This window comes from Ictidomys tridecemlineatus, chromosome 7 (genome assembly GCF_052094955.1).
Source record: "Ictidomys tridecemlineatus isolate mIctTri1 chromosome 7, mIctTri1.hap1, whole genome shotgun sequence".
Classification (NCBI taxonomy): Eukaryota; Metazoa; Chordata; class Mammalia; order Rodentia; family Sciuridae; genus Ictidomys; species Ictidomys tridecemlineatus.
In genome coordinates this window covers 86,757,278-86,775,471 of record NC_135483.1, presented here as the reverse complement: position 1 = coordinate 86,775,471, position 18,194 = coordinate 86,757,278, and the positions used below count along the sequence as shown (strand labels likewise).

Here is an 18,194-nt window from a genome sequence, read left to right as displayed (position 1 = left end):
ACTACATTTTTCCTAATGTAGTTTAAGAAGTGCATCTTATTTCACTTTTAATTATTCATTCTCCAAATTCATCTTGTATCTAGAAATAAAACCAAATGGACAATGGCTGGCGAGTGCATCAATTAAATCCCAACCCCATTGGGAGGGTTTGTGCACACCTGTGTAGTGCACAGGGTACAGGCTGGTCCATGCACACTGTGCTTGCTCACTGACACATCCGGAAATATTGTTTACTGGTTCCATTAGAGGTCACTCTCATGTGACTTGTTCCCTTTCTTCCTCATGCCTGGCTGTCCCTGGTAACTATCTAGTATATTTTGTTCCATAGTCCTGGTCTGGCTTACTATAATCATCTTTCTCACTGATTAAACTTCAACCATGATGAATTAACAAATACTTGAACCTAGTAATGACAACTATAAATATAAAAACCTGGAGAGCTGGGAATGAGAATAAAACTACAGAGCTGGGAGTGAGGATTACTTATTTCCTGAACTTTATGTAGTTTATCTCATTTATGTAGGACTCCATGAGATCAGTTCAGTGTCTCTGGAGAAGAAACAGATGCAAAAGATTAAGCAATTGGGCTGGGGGTGTGGCTCAAGCCGTATCACGCTCTCCTGGCATGCAAGCGGCCCAGGTTCAATCCTCAGCACCACATACAAACAAAGATTCTGTGTCTGCCGAAAACTAAAAAATAAATATTAAAAATTCTCTCTCTTAAAAAAAAAAGATTAAGCAATTGCTTGAATTTCTGCAGATGCTACAGAATAGACTTGGACTTCAAACTTAGATGTGAGATGAAACAAGTCCTTTGCTCTTTTTAGTCACTGGAACCAGCAGATAGGCATTCAAAGGAGACTAGATCACTCTGAGAAGGGACCCAAGTGAGGATTTCATAGATCTAGACAACAGGTAAGATTCAAGGGTGAAAGGCAGGAGGGGGCCATTCCAAGCAGAGAAAGTAGCAGGAAATTTCTGGCACAGAGAAGAACTGTGGTCCGGAATGTTCCACGGGGCCAACTGACCAGGAGCCATGGGGATTAGGGGAGGCAGTACAGGTATGGGACAGTGATTCTGAAGGACACATCTGCAACTGAGAGTCACACACCAATACCTTTCAGTGCATTTGAATAGAAGATTGTAGATTAAAATTTTAAGAGTCGCTTTACTATGCTGCTAACTTACACTAGTTTAGATTGCTAAATTTCTAAAAAAAAAAAAAGGAAGAAAGAAAGAAAGAAAGACAAAAAGACAAATCTCAGTATTTACTAATGAAAATAAAGTACTTGCTAAAAAAAAAAAGACCTTTATTGGGGAGCATCAAAGGGTTCAGTAAGAGACTGTGGGAGTCCCTAGAAGGAGGGAGAAACATCTACTTAAGAGCAGAAGGTTATGATGCAAGCAGCGCTTCCTCGAGATAATCTGCATTTTTGAGGATGAAGATAGTCTATTAGATAACCTGGGGGAAATGGATGAGAGACCAGCCGGAGAACTCTTGTAATAACTTGAGTTCCGAATCCGACCTACGGGAGTGGTGGGGCTGGGAGTGACAGATGGACCTACTGAGACAATCTGAAGGGAGGGATCCAGCGTGACAGGTGGATTGAGGGGTAGATTTCGAAGAGTGGGGAGGCGGATTGGTCCTCCAGAAAGAACTGTTAACCCTCACCCACCCTAAAACCCCACTCTCCTCTAATTATCAAAACTGGCATCTGTTATTAGCAAAGTTTCTTTGATTAAAAAAAAAAAAACATGTCACTAGTCCTGCACTCTGAGCATCCATCCCTTGAGAGGGCGCCCTGCAGCGCGGTCCCAGGCAGGGGTCCTCCTTACCTCGTGGGTCTGCGAGACACCCAGAGCCTCAGCGCAGAGCCAGCTGCTGCTCACAGCGCTCTGCCAGGGCCACCGCTGCCCGCAGCTGCCCGCGCTGGCTGAGTAGGCGAAGGTCACCGAGCGTGCGTGCCCCCAGGGGCCGCCTCCGATGGTCACCTGGTCTTGGCCACAGTGCTGCACCATGGTCCACACAGCGTCTGCAGAGCAGAAAGGGGCAAAGAGGAGGCGTCACCGCTGGGCAGGAGTCAGAGGCTGCAAAACACCTTTTATTTCAGTTAATTTCTTCCGGCGTTGTTATTGGTGCACTGTAGCTGAACATGGTGGGGTTTGTCCTTACCCATTTGTGCCTGCACCAATATACCCAGATAATTAGGCCAATGCCACTCTTCAGCACTTCCCCTCGGTCCCCTCCTCCCCTCCTCGGGTCCCTTTCCTCTGCTTTTCCTGAGATCCCCACCTCCACCTTTCTTTTCCTCTCTAGCTCTCACATATGAGAGAAAGTCTGCAATCCTTGACCTTCTGAGTTTGGATAATTTCACTTAACATAATCGTCTCTAGTTCCATCCGTTTTCCTGCAAATGACATAATTTCATTCTTCTTTATGGTCGAATAAAACTCCATTGTGTATATATACCTCATTTTCTGTCGCTATTCATCAGTTGACTGACACCCAGACTGGTTCCACAGTTTAGCTACTGAGAACTGTGCAGCTATCAACATGGGTGGGCATGTGTCACTGCAGGATATTGACTTTAATTCTTCATGATGAATACCCACACGCGGTCTTGCTGGGCATATGGTGGTTCTCTGCATAGTCTTTGAGGAAACTCCATACTGATTTCCATAGTGGTTGTACTAATTTACAGTCCCACCAACGGTGTACAAGTGTTCCTTCTCCTCCCCATCCTCTCCAGCATTTATTATTGCTTGTGTTCTTGATGGCTGCCATTCTCACTGCTGTGAGATGAAATCTCAGTGTAATTTTGGAAGAAAATGCAAATAAAAAACTACACTGAGATTTCATCTTAATTAAGTTTTTAATCAAAATTTGAATCACTTCGAGTTCACAGTGAACTTTTTGCCTTGGATTTGTTTAGCAACGCATTAGCCAGAATTCAGCCTCAAAGAGAAGAATATATTGGGAGAACTGATGATTAAATTTCTGTGACTTGTCTAATAATATAATGTAAAAATCACTTTTTACATCAACACAAAAATGAGGCTAAACTGGGCATGTCCATGTATCTTTTTTTGCTCAGTATTTTCCTCATCTGTGTGTTTATTTTCCTTATTATCAAATAAATTTATAAAAGATGCATTTGGGGATGATGGGATCTACAGATTGATGGAATTCCACAGGAAACAACTTTGTTCAAAGCCTATCAACTTCTCAGTAAGCAAGCCCTGAAGAATGACATGCCTTGGGCTTCCCATAGAGCGTCCAGGCAGTAATCCTGGCCATCTGTCCATCTGATGATAATTTCTGATGTATTTCTGTTGTGTTGATCACTTGAATTTGTTTTCTTTTACTTTTGTCTGTTTTTTGTGGTACTGGTGGTTGAACCCAGAGGCACTGTACTACTGAACTAAACCTCCAGCCCTTTTATGTATGTTTACTTGGAGAAAGGGCTTTGCTAAATTGTGCAGGCTGGCCTCCAACTTGCAATCCTCCTGCCTCAGCCTCCCAAGTCTCTGGGATTACAGGCTATGTGCCACCACACCCAACCATTAGATTGTTTTGATAAAATAACAACAACAACAACAAAAAAAAAAACAAAAGAACAAACTTCCAAGGGAAGAACTTTAGGTTCTTTCATTTCCCACGGGAACTCATGCTTGATGGTGTAAAGTATCGCCTAGCTGAATGGATAGATATGGGTCAGTGGACAAGGAGCTGCTTTGAAGTCACTCCAGTTCAACTACATCAATGCTGCCTGGTACTTTAGCTTCTAAAAAAAAAAGACATATTTAGTATAAGGGACACTTTACATAGGAGTTTTCCAAACTGTAGGAATGGGGAAAATTCATATGGATATACATTTTTAAGAATTCAAAATCAAAGCAATGTAGTACGTGTGTTTTTTGTTGTTTGTTTTTTGGGTTTGTTTTAGTCCAGGAATTGACCAAAGGGATGCTTAACCACTGAGCCATATCTCAACCCTTTTTATGTTTTATTTTAAGACAAGGTCTCTCTTGAGTCGCTTAGGGCCTCGATAATTTGCTGAGGCTGGCTTTGAACTTGCGATCCTCCTGCTTCAGCCTCCCCAATCACTAGGTTTACAGGTGTGTGCCACCATGCCCAGCTATTTTAGGTTTTCTGTTGAGAAATCACCCTCCCATCCTGTCACATCTCAGGATTTTTAATGACTTGGTTTCCAAATGTGTGTAAGAGAGGTTTAACAGCCTTACTGCTGTTCACCATATCAAAATAACAAACCATATTCCCACCATATCAAAATAACAAACAGAGGGACAAGGAAGCTGGCAGTGCAGCTGGAACAACCCTTTGGCCATGGTTCCTATGGAGAGCACAGTGTCCATGAAGGGACGGAAAGGACAGACAGAACCTGTGAACTGAAGGAGGAAACGCAGGCTTGAATTCAATGACCGTGGCCTACTGTCCTCACAGAGGGGCTACCAAGGCCTCCTGCAGCAATCTCAGTTCCAAGGCTCTTTCCTTTCCTAAGGTTCTTAGCATGAATTTCTTTTCATTTTAGAATCTTTAAACTCCTGGCCATCCTGTGGGCATGACTCCTACTCTGCATTCACCTTCAGGTTTCTCCTGTCGACTGGATCCAATCCACAGACACCTGACACTCAGGGGGGCCTTGGAGATAATCAGTCATGTGCCATTTGGGGTCCTGAGTCATGGTTTGATGGTCCTGGGTAACTCACTTTAATAGATTTGCAGTCATGCATGATCACAGTGTGATAATAGAAAAACAGGTTTGAGATCTATCTGGAAAACGGCTGTCCCAGAGAGCATCATGAGACTTACACACCTGAAAACCTCTTCTTCCTTGTGGGATTTCTGCTGAGAAGTTGGATATGATTCTTATCTTTGCTCCTGTGGAGGTGAGGTGGGGTTTTGTTGTTATTGTTTTGTTTTGTTTTTTTCTGACTTCTGTCAAGGTTTTTCTTTACCTTTGATGGCCCACAGTTTGAATGTCCGTGCCCAGGCATGGTTTTACATTGGCAGTGGTGGTAGCATGTCCTGTTTTAGTGTTCTTTAAGCTTCCTGGATCTGTGATGGGTGTTTTGACAAGAATTCATGAAAAATCCTAGTGTTTATTGCTTCAAAATTGGCTTCTGTTCCTTTCTTTATTTCTTCTCCTGATATTCCGTTTACATGGAAGTTACACCTTTTATAATTATATCACAAATCTCATGATATGCTGGGTTTAGTTTTTTCAGTCTTTTTTTTTTTAAAAAAAAATCTCTTGGCTTTTCAGTTTTGGAAATTTCTATTTTGATATCCCCAAATGTAGAGATTTCTTTCCTCTGCTATATCCAGTCTCCTAATGAACTCATCTGAGGCGTGTTTTCATTTTTGTTCCAATAGTTGGATTTCTGGCATCTTTTTTTTCCTTCTTTTTGAGAATTCCCTCCTCTCGGATGCACGGCTCCTCTGCTCTTGCATGCTGTCTGCTTGGTCTCTTAGACCATTAATCTGTCAGTCCCAGTGGTTTTCAGTTCCTCGTCTGCTCATTCTAACATCCCTGCGGTATTGGAGTCTGTTTCTATGGGTTCCTCTTTCTCTTTTGAATTGTTTTCTGCTGTTTGTTTTGTTTTTGTTTTTCCTTGACATTTTTTCCTGATAGCCAGGGGTGATGCATTGGTGCAAGTCATGCTGCCAGCAGATCTTTAGTGAATCAAGCGAGATGCAGCCAAGGGGAGGACCTGTGTGATGCCATCGTGAGCGTGGGCCTCTGCACTGTGGCCTCAGCTCCCTCCCAGCACCCTCAGGCATGTCCCTTTTCCTAAGTAGGCTGAACTCTGAAATAGATCCCAATAGTTTAGGCTCTCAAAACATTCTTTCTCAAGGGCAGGTCGAGGAGAATAGAATGCTCTGGTGAGTGTTTCCAGATGATTCTTCCTCCACTTACCCTTCTGGAAGCATGAGGAGATTTTCCTTCAATATCACTGTAAGAAACAGGTCAAGCTCCTCACAGCATAAGGATCCTTCTCTGACTGCAGATCTCAATTCCCAGACTTGTCCCCGCAGGGACTCCAGCAATTTGTCAATCACTTTTTAGGTTTTCCCACCCAGGCTCTGGGAAGTGGTGATTCTCTGTGTCTGCCTGCTTCTCTCTCCAATAGGGGGGACAGCGGTCTGCTCTGTGACTTCACATCTTTGCTAGATCTAGGAAGAGTCACTGATTTTTCATTTTGTCCAGTTTTTGACTTAGTAAGATGGAGCGGTGACTTCCAAACTCCTTAGCAAGACAGATGGAAGCCACTGGCTCCTGAAAGCTATCACTCTATATGCATTTTTCAAGCTAGTGGAACAGTTATTTGACAACAGCACCTTTTTAAATTGCTTTTGCTGAATCTGCTATAAGCAATGCAACCTCCAGAGAGAAGATGACTTTTTCTAGGGGAGTTTAGTGATTCCTCTGTCATTAACAAGATTCTGTCATTAGATGCTTCCCTCACCAACTTCACCAAGCCTCCTTCTTCTCATCTTCAAACAATGACAAGATCCTTGCAAGGGTGACCTTGGTTAAGTCCTTTGCTATTTGCCAAGACCACATTACTGCAAGAACCCATTGTGAAGAAGCCGAACCACAGCAAGGGATCCCGGGAAAGCTGCATGACTGATGCTCTGGGTGCGGGACCCTTCTCACGTGAGTATGATTGTCGGAACCAGGGAGTTTGGGAGGTGGTGAGTTTCTGTTGGTGGGACTTCTGTATTTTATATCTTCAGCGCTTTGCTGATCACGTGGTTCTAAATTTTTGGAATATTCACATTTTAAACATTCTTTGGCAATCTTCACTAAAGCATTTTTAATTTCTATGTACTTTCATTTGTTTATTTCCTTCTTTTCTAGGTGTTTGCTGGTCCATTTGGTCACTGTCCAGTTTGACGGGACTTCACAACCTTTTCTCTGCACACTAAATGAGAACTATTTATTTCACATTTCTTCTTTCCAGAGTGCTCACTGAAATTTGCTAGGGCAGATTTCTGTAAAAATTTAATTACCTAAGAGGCATTTTACAGCAACCTTCAACAATCAAGCTGTGTTCATTTGTAATAATATCTAAACCAGAAGTGGTTTTATAATATTAACACAAATCAAATTTCTTTTATTATAAAAATCACATGCTATTGAAGATATAGATACACACACATGCATACATATCTTATTAGTACTTTTAAAAATCTCTTTTTTGTTCAAAATTTTTAAAATATGTAAATCGCAGAATCAAAGCTTTATATGGTGCATATGAAAAATATGTAATTGTGACAAGTGTTGCAGTCATAGCAGAACATTAAGTTTCACCTATAACCCAACCAAGGTAAGTCAGAAATACAAGGAAGTTTTATTGACAATAAAATTAGCCAATATATCAAGTTGCATGTTTTAACAATGCTGCCAACTAGCAAATCTCTCCCTGGTCTATCCTGATCATGGGCATAAACAGTCGATATCCAGGTCTGAAAGTTATTAACGTACCTGTCATGTTGCTGTACACAAGAAACAGTCCCAGGGGGCCACTGCCATCAGCATCAATATAGTAAAGCCCAGAAGGACTCCCTTGGTGCTTGTGGGCCTCACAGGACTACTCATACAGCGCTGTAGGAGAACACCACCCATCAGAAGCAGAAGGGATCCCTCAATTGGTTTAATTAGTGTCTAAAGTTTTCCATTTCTGAATTACAGACACACGATACATATTACCCGACATCATTTTTTATTAGTTTGTATGACACTGTATTTGATTAGGTAGAAGACAGAAAGGTGACATAAATTAAATTTACTTTCACAAACAAAGGAGAAGGACGTTAGCAAGTCAAGATGGATTTAAGTGTTGAACATCGTTAGGTGCTGAATAAATATTTGGCATATAGTTCTATTTGAAGAAAAAGGAAAAAGTGTACTGGTGACTAAAATGAAGATTTTCATGGGAATGTGAGGTCACTGGGCAATGTCTAGGGATTGTAGTTTCAATATGTAAATATTCTCTTGCTTTTGAGCAAGGAAGATGAAGATTCTGAAGCCTAGTGTCAAAGATTTGAAGGGGTGTTTTAGAGAAATCTGTGAATCTGAATCCTTTCTGCTGTGGATTCATGATTCTATTCAAATTCCCTTCCTTACAGAACAGCTTAACCTCCGCCAGCAACCTAATACCTTCCAACAAGTCATGCCACTTCCAACCCCCTCATGGTTTAAAGCTATAAATTCTCTGCCATTTAGTAAAACATCAGGATACATTTTTCAAGATTGCTTAAATCTGTGTTTTCCTGCACTGCAATTCTAATTAGCTCCCAATCTGCGTTATTTTCTTTGTTCTTGATGAGGTTGACTTATTCTGGGTCCACAGCAAAGCCCAAGGAAGGGGATGAGAGTTATTCTCTCTCAGTTTGCAAAACAGGAGGAAAAAAAACTTTGCAAGAGGACATCTTAAATCTAAGCAACCTTAAGGTAAATTACAACCAGCTGTCAAATGAGAATGGCCCCACGGTAAATGGTCCAAATCAACAGAGTTATTTAACAAACTTCTTAGATGAAAACACAAATAGGATAGATTGCTTTTCTGTCATTCTTTCCCACTTGTATATTTATTTAAATGCAAAAATTTATAAATGCCTGCTCGGATTCATTCATATTAATGACAATGATTAGACCTACACAGTGAACAAACTAGGAGAATTCTTGTTTTCTGTGAACTTCTTGACTTGAACGACAATGTGTACACATATAATTATATGAGTGTCCCAAACAAAAATGACCTGTTTTAACTCTAAGCCGTCTTGTCTCACGGTCCTTGACTGTGGGCTTGGTGAAATGTCACCTTTGCTTGGTGTACCTGTTTGGAAGCCACAATTATGGAGAACCACAATTAGCAACCGTACCATTACATCAGAGTGACATCTGAATAGCTCCTCTTCAAATTTCTGATATTTTCCCTCAGATTTGCTCTGAGTTACATCTGCAGCAGAGATGGTCGTGCGAAGTGATGATTTCCTGTCTTACACTGTTTCTTTAAAGACCCAGGGAAGGGCAAATTGTTTGCAAGGAGACGTGGAGAAATGTCAGGGGAGATGCACAGAGAGAAGAGAACTTTAAAAGTTCAAACAACAACAACAACAAAGGGTGTGTGTGTGTGGGAGAGAGATTTTCAAGGCGTCTGGCATGTTCTAATCATTAACAAATTAGTGGTCAATAAAGTAGTCTGGACTTTAAAAGATAGAGGATGATTCTTCACTAATGACAGATGACGTCTACTTGGGAGAGGCAGTATAGACAAGTTATAGCAAGTCACCTAGAAGTGCTTCCTACAGTGTCCATTAGGAGCACATGCAAAGCTGGTTCAAACAGACCTCTGGGCTCCATCCCAAGAGATTCAGGTCCAATAGGTTTGGGTGAGCCTGAGGTTCTTCATTTGTAACACGTTCCCAGTGACTCTGAAGCTTCTGGTATGAGGCACCCTTCAAATGCTGGAGCTAAGGATCTAGAGCCTACTTCCTGAAGTTCAAGTCCTCAGGGTGCCTTTAAGTAGCCTGAAGGTCAAGCTACTTGACCTCTCTCTGTCCTCAGTTTGCAATGAGGATAATAAGAGTACTTTATTCTTGAAGCTGCTTTAGGGTTAAATGAGTTAATTCATGCAAATCACTATTTGCATGAGGATAGATATATTTATGTACTCCATAAATGCAGACTTTTATAATTATTCACTTATAATCATCATTACCACCAAGGAAAATTACAGTTGTAAGAGACCTTAAAGGTCTGCTAGTTTTTAGCTGATATCTAATTGCCTCTACTATAATTTCCATCCCGTTATTTTTTTATACTTAATTTTATTACATTTAATAATAAATGTTGAAAGCCAGGCAACTGAGTGTTTTTCTACTTTTCTTTGATTAAAAGGATTCTCAATTGAAACTACAGCCTAACTCAAGGAGTGAGTTGTGACATCATGCATTCCTGATTTAATCTAGCTTAATTTTACTCTTTACTTTTATTCTACCATACCGAATTCATCATATTTACCAGCTTCTTTTGTGTAACCGACTTAGTACTCCATATTTCTGTACACTGTCTCAACACCCTTGTATTAAAAGAGCTTGGGGTTGGAGGCCAGGCTCCGTGGTAGAGTGCTTGCCAGCATGCATGAGGCTCTGGGTTTGATCCCCAACATGGTGGGGGATAACTAATTAATGATAAAATAAAGTGAGGTGGTTTAAATATAAGCTAGAAATTAACTATTATTAAATACTTATTAATTGATAATATTAATAATTAATTAATAAAGACTCATTTGAATATGTGATTGCAAAGATGCAGGCACACATAAACAATGAATGAAAAGGAAAGGAAGTGACAAAGACACAGAAATGAGGACAGTGAGGTGGAAGGCTTACGGGAATGGCAGGTCTCTCCAGTGTAACCTGTGTCCTCGCAGTTGCAGGAGAAGGTGTCCCAGGACTGGGCACATGCACCCCCATGTTCACAGAAGCTGGGCAGGCATCTGTAAGGAAACAGATACAGCTGTATTCTCCTTGGTTAGTCTGCATAAAATGAAAACCCTCTTTACTAAAAATAGATTAATGCAAAAGTACAACAGAAAAATGCCGTGTTACTAGTGATTTGTCATCAAGATTTTTCTGGTCATCGTGATACATTTATTTAAATACATTTACTGGCCTATAACTGATCATATGTATCTTTGACAACTTTCAACACGTCATATTTTTTTTTTCTGTTGTGACAAAATACTAACTTAATGTGTGGCTGGGAAAATCAATTACAAATATAAAATTTGCCACGCACTATACTACATTGTGGACGTTTTTCAAAGAGGAGATAGAGAAGGAGGAGAGAGAGAGACAGGAGCACCTTCCATCCTAATGCAACACAGCTCCAGGAATCGTGAAGAACATTTAACTCAGGTCCACGTGTGGCCCTTTAGATTTAGAATGGGTGATCAGTTAATGGTAGATTTAACAATGTTAAGATCTATCGTAGATTCAGTGCAATATCTATAAAATTGTCCATGGCTTTAAATTTTTATTTTTAGAGACAGAAAGATTTATCCTAAAGTACATGGGGAGTCTCTGGGGACCCCGAATAGCCAACACAATCATGATAGAGAGCAGAGTGGAGTTCTCGCACTTTCAGAGCTTGCTGGATTCTGTCGCATCCCACTGTAAAGCTGTGAGGCTGTTCCAGCCTACTGGCCTCCAGGTTCCTAGAAGAACTTGGAGAAGGGTGCTGGGTGAACGGGAAAGTTTCTAAGCATAGCGGGGAGATTCCAGGGACAAATGGTGGCCTCCCAGAGGCTGGGTTGGGATCTGCCCCTGCCCACCTTGTCCCATGGCTGAGAATGCTGCACTGTAGGCCCAGAACTCGGAGGCCAAGGCTGTGAGGGAAAAAGCAGTGTGTATTGGAAAGACCTCTACTCAGCCCCAGTCTCAGGAGGAACATGCAGGCATGATTGGAGCAGGACCACTTCCAAACATGAAGACTTTCTCTCTCAGGCCCAGAGTAATGACGGTATGAAGATCTACTTGATATTATTTCTGACATTACATTAGCTTCCAAATGTAGCAACAACAAATTTGAAAAGGCAACTGTGTTTTCTTCAGGCCACATTAGATATTTCCCTCAGTTTTCTCCATTACTTTGGTGGTCATTTATAAAAACATGGACTAATATATAGACTTCCCAACATAAAACACAGATACAGATGAGAAGATGATAGGAGTTAAAAGCATTCTTTCTTCTTCCTCTTGAGATGCGGAGTTTCTCAGTACAATTTAAAATGCCACCCAGGTAGCCTACACTGGTGAATTAAAATAACTTGAGTTGACATGATAAACACAAACAATCAGAAGATGAATTTCACATCATTCCAAAAAAAAAAAAAAAAAAAGTAGCACTTCACTACCTCGCTTACGGATATTTACGACCAAAGTCAAATGAACAATTATCTTTGCTAAAAGGGATGATAGGAATCTATCTACCACTGAAGATCTTTCTGCGTCAGAATTCAACTCAGAATGATCTTCAGCTCATTTTGAAATGCATTAATCTCAAAACAACCTCATTGGTTTCATATTAATTTGCACTCTCACATAAATTAATCTGTCCCACCAGTGTGATTGAGAAGGCACACAGCCACGTACCACCCATCCAGGGCCACTTTCCAAGGTGAAAATCATGATCCCTGTGTTCCTACTCTCCTGTTACCCCTCAAGAGGCTCCCCAGGCTGTCCCTTGGCAGGTGCAAGATGCCAAATGTATTTGTGCTAATAGCCAGATGTGCACACCAGGGTCCACAAAACATACTCAAGATAGAGGGAGTAGAGGACCCTGAATCTTAAGTGTATTTCCAGGGATGGGGTGGGGGGGGGAATTTTACCAAGGTTCATCTTGCCAAGCCCAGAGCCATCTCACTTCCTTGCTTTAGTCCCAATCATCCTCTACTATCCACCACACCCACTCCCTGTTTCCCTGAACGACATCTACCCTGTTTTCATCAATCTGAGAAAGATAATTCACATAAGTTACATAATTCAACATGAGATTACTATTTGCCCAACTTTTTAATTATCTTAATAATTCAATAATATTCCCCATGAAAATAATCAATTCATTTGCAACATAATTATTTGTTACCACTCTTATTATATATTCATTAATCCAAGTATTCAAAGCATTTTTCAAGTTATTTATTTATTTATTTGGTGCCTGGGATTGAACACAGGAGTACTTAACTACAAAGCCACATCTCCAGTCTTTTTTAAAAAATATTTTATTAGAGACAGGGTGTCACTGAGTGCCTAAGTGCCTCACTTAGTTGCTGAGACTAGCGTGGGGTCCTCCTGCCTCAGCTTCCCAAGCCATTACACCAGGGAGGCCTCATATTTCTCGGGACTTGCATCCAGGATACATTAGACTATGAGTGAGGGATAAGGGTCTCTGGCTCATGAAGAACACTCCTGTGCACACAGCTCCTACCATTGCTGTGGTTTTCACTACCTCCCAGGAACCTTTCACTGACCCAGGTAGTTGGCCTGAATTGTTGAATTTATTCCTTATTCTGTCCTAAGTCAAATCTAGTATCACTTTTCCATTACACAAGTATGTAAACTCATGCACCAAGGCAATATAGCACATGTGGTGAGAATACAAATCCTAGTGAGTCTAAGACTCAAGGTTTTGCTTGATCTTAATCCTACATGACCTCATCTTTTCAGTAAAATATGCAGAGTGCAGACACCATCTCTCAAAAAACTTCAGGGTTTGAATGAAGGTGAAGCTTTCTTCCACCAGGTCCTTCCACCATGATGTTTCTAACTAGGTGCCAGCTGACCTTGGCCTAAATCCTCTGACACCATGAGTCAAAATAACAGTTTTCCCCTCTATGTTGTTATCAGGATTCTCCCCCCCCACCCCGCCCCTTTTGGTCACAGGAACAAAATGCTGACTAACACTAGTTAGTCATAATATGTATATAAGATTTTTTAACAAATTTCACACTTCCATATGATGAGTCCACATGCAGGAATATAAGAATCCAAGAAAATGCAATTAAGCAAAGGAGCAGTTATGCCCAGATAACCTTCCTACCCCTATTTTTAATGGGAAAAAGGGAATAATAGACTGCCTGTCCCAACAATGAGAGGGTATACCTCGTGGGATGGTACCAGCAGAGCTCTGCAATATAGAGGTGAAGGCCATTGAAGAAAATCAGAGCATGAAATTATATATCCACAATTGTAAAAATCACCACTCTACAAATGTTCGATAAAATGTTTTATGCTTAAGGGTTCTGACCATTTTATGAGTCAAATGTAGTACTTGTTCAAGACCCAAAAGGCAGCAACCACTTAGCTTAAAGTCTGCACCAATTATTTCATGGAAGAAATAAACATGTTCTTGTGAATAGTTTTTCATTATCCTGACTCAACTTCCAACTGGGATTACTTTATATATTTTACAATGAATATAACTTCCTCTTTTATCTCCCCATAGAAGTGCAAGAAATTTTTTTAAAAAATTATTCCTATCATCATTATTAGGAAAATGCTTGTTTAGCATGCTCTTTAGAGAAAAATCTGAAATCAATTTATATATACATATTACCAAAAACTCACATAACATTTTGCTTATACATACATCCATCAACCATGTTTAAAAATATCCATTCTCAGGCTGGGGTTGTGACTGTGTTACAGCACTTGCCTAGCACATGTGAGGCACTGAGTTCGATTGTCAGCACCACGTAAAAATAAAGGCCCATCAATGTGTTTTTTAAAAATTGTTTTTTTAAAAAATCCATTCTCCTTGTCCCAGGAATTCTATTTTAAAAAATGTTTTCCTACAACATTATAGCCACTATTTCTATAACCTGTCAAATAGGCATGGCCAATCTTAGCCCAGCAAGGGAAGCATATGCTGAAATTAGCCAAATTTATAATCTGTGTTCAGTGGCAGCTCTGTGCACGGAATCTGGCAGAATGTCACCCATTTCTGATCTGAAGGCTATGATTATAAATTATTATGTCATTAGCCCTTTTCTGCTTTTAAGTATATACCTTTCCTTCCCAAGAAAGGAATGAATCGAGACATCTGAAATGCAGGTAATGTAAGACTTAGGGTTTTGATGCATTACTAACATTTGAAATGAGGCTTGAGACCATTCCTAGGGTGGGTTAATATTTCTCACCACTTCTGACAAGGAGATTAGGGAACTGAAAAGGCTGAGATGAATTGAAGATCTTGATGATAAAAATGAGTTAAGAACAGTTTTTTTTTTTTCTAATGGAGGTCTTAACACGCCAGTCTCCCTAGTTTGTTAAAAAGCCTCTATGATCAATGCAAGATATCCAATCACAATCAGAGGCCCTCGTTAACAGGGCCCCCCCATCTCCCCACTAGGAATATGGAGACAAGTAGCCACATTCCTCCTTTGACCAGCCCTGTATGGGGTCTCCAGTGACAGTCCAGGTCAGGTATAGGATCCATGTCACATCTCAGCCCAAATTTCACTTCTTCAAGAAACTTCCTTGAACCCTTATCCTAGATCAGTCTGCTCTGTCATAAGCTTCAGAAAACTATCACTTTCCTCTGAAACTGTTAATCCCCTTGATTCGCTTGAAAGCCTATGAGCCTTTGAGTTTGCGACAACTCCTACCTTCAACTGGCCTGACTGTAATTCTTACAGCTAGGAGAGAACTTTGGCTAATGGGCTACCCTTAAATGCCATTATAATAATCATGCAAGTAAGTAAAAGCAAATTGCTTGCTATACCACTGCTGAATCAAGACACATTCTATAACTTCCACACTGTAGTAGCTAAACCTTAAATAAAACCTCTAGAGTCACCTGTCCATTTTGCTCCCACTTGTTCCCCTTATATCTGGATGGACGTCTAAATAGATAGCCAATAGATCTTTCTCAAATTCATAAAGTAAAAAAAAAAAACAAACAAAAATTAATAAATAAATGAAAACTAAGTGACTGTGCCTGATCCCTTTAACAGATGCTTTTCATATGGGATGAAAGAGGCATTATCAATACTGAATCCCTGTCCTATAAATTCTACTGGTGCCACCACATGACACCCTCACAGCAGCATGCCAGAGCTTAAAACAATGATTTGGTTCAGAGCCCATCCACCTTCCATCAGAACCAACATTCCTTTAGATCAGAGCTGTACTTGGCCTTCTTCACATTCTCTATTTCCCACTCATCAAAATGACTCATTAACAACCCAATATCAGATGTCTCAAGTAATATCTCATCCCTGAATTGCTTGTGGCTGCCTGTTTCCAGCACTACCTTGCTGTGCTCACCGGTAATTTACTTGCAATGTTCCACTGGCTCAGACACGTCCCAGGGCATCAGAGTATTCGCCAGCAGGTAGCTACGCATGCAAGGTATTGCCCAAGTTAAACTCCATAACCAAATATCACATGCTAAGTGCCAGTCAATATGGAAGACCTTCTTGACATGCAAGTCACAAGTCAGGTGGAGAGCCATGGTAACCATGCTTAAATCACTTTCCTTCAAACTCTGTTAATTTGAATCCTGTGACAACACAGGCAGAACTAGAATAAAGACCTGTTTTTATGCTATAGAGGTCAGGTTTGCTTCGAGAATCCCAAAAATAAAACTGCACGGATCCAGTTCAACCAGATAAATTCAATAAATAAAAGCATCATATAGCTATATGCTATATGACCATGAATACAGGAGTTAGAGCATTATAAGTGGCCCTAAGAAAGTTACCAAAATACTCTGCACCTTGGTTTCTTTGTCTGCAACCTGGGGTTCATAACCATACCTAACTCATAGCAAGGGATGAGATTAAGTGCTTTAAATGGTACCCTGCAAACAGCATGCTATATGGTTAAGTATTAGCTGTTATTAATTGGAGCATACAGTTAGGATTTTGAAGTGTCCCCCAAAAGCTCATATGTGAGACAATGCAGAACTGTTTATATAAATATTTTTATATTTTTGCCCTTGGCAAGCTGAGCACATGCATGTGCTCTTATTCTCTCTCTCCCCCTTTCCTGCCTGTCATATCCCGAGCCACTTCCCTCCACCGCAGCCTTCCACACCATAAGGTTCTGCCTCACAATGGGCCCAGAGCTATGGAGTCAGCAGACCATGAACTGAGACCTCTGAAACCAAGAGCCAAAATAAACGGTTCCTCCTCTAAATTGTTCTTGGCCAGTTATATTGGTCACAGGGACACAAAGTGGATGAAAACAGAGCTTTATTATTGCCCAAGGCTGAACACACAGTTGGACCATGATAAATACCCATGGAAGAATGACGGAATGACTGAGCACACCGAAAACTATCCTTGCAGGGACTTTAGAAAAACCCACTTCAATGACTCAAACATTCTTCATTCATTAATAATATCAGCCCACCCCCAAAGGTTCTCAGTGAACATTGTCTTGTGGATTCTTTCTTTACTAACTACACAATCATTACATTTTAGTTTATTTTTTTTAAAGAAAAGACTGCATAATTCAGGCACTGATCTCTACTGCATTCCTTCTGAAATTCTAGGTCACTGAGATGACACGTAATCAAATGACAGTAGTGTGGGCTGGAGGATAGAGCACCTCATCAAAAAGACTTTAAAAAGAGCAGAGGGAATAAAGTCAGAAGCTCAACCTGAGCCATGCATGGGAAGGCATGGACACAAAGAAACTGTAACCAAGAGTGGAAAAGAGGGGCCAAGGCAGTCAAGACAAGAGGAGATTCACATGAGTGCAGAATTATTGGCTTTAGAGGTTCCTGGGGAAAAGCTGAACAAGTCCTATTGCTTTTCCCTCCAGGGAAGGGCAGTGCAGCAATTTAGAATTCAACTCTTGTTTGATGGAGGGTTTTGATCTGGAATCAGGGTGCAGGGGGGTCATTAACTTGTAACCCACCGTAAATAAATGTGGACCATGGCAATGCTGTCCAGGAGTGAACCATCTGAGCAATACCCCACCCCCTGGGCAAGAAAGGATGGCATTACCTACCTTGTTCCCCACATTAGTGAAGAGGGCTAATTTTATCCTAAGTCATGGTTGATATTATACAGCCTTTCTGCAGTATCTTTGGGAAAGTCTCCAAACTGCTTTACTGATGATAGAATAAAATGGTTCTCTCAGTTCCATCAATTTAGTTCCACATTCCTGGAAAAGATAACGCACCATGTGCCTAAGGCCCCACCAACTTGTCCCACAGGACAGCGTGGGTTAGAAGCACTGAGCACATTTCACACCACTGCTTACAATTCCACTGATACTTTTTCAGGTGGCTGAACACTACCTGGAGGCATTAAATGAGTAACTGTTACTAAGGTACTACATAGAATACTATCTAAAAGAACATATGGAATTACATTTGATTTTGGGGGGCATGGTGGGGGGTAAGGACAGGATACCAGGGATTGAATACAGGGGCGCTTAACCACTGATCCCCAGCCCTTTAAAAAAATATATTTAGAAACAGTGTCTTGCTGAGTAGCTGAGGGCCTCACTAAGTTGCTGAGGCTGGCTATGAACTCATGAGCTTCCACGATTACAGGCATGTGCTACAATTTCTCATACAATTTATTATCGTCTCTTCTCTTCATCTCCCAAGTGGGACAGGAGCACCAAAAAAGCATGGATC

The 18,194-nt window shown here is 40.8% G+C and overlaps 1 pseudogene; it reads right to left on the bottom strand.

Annotated features, from left to right (window-relative positions):
• The window catches only part of LOC120884867 (contactin-associated protein-like 3), a 224,659-nt pseudogene that overhangs the window by 51,417 nt on the left and 155,048 nt on the right, over positions 1–18,194 (bottom strand).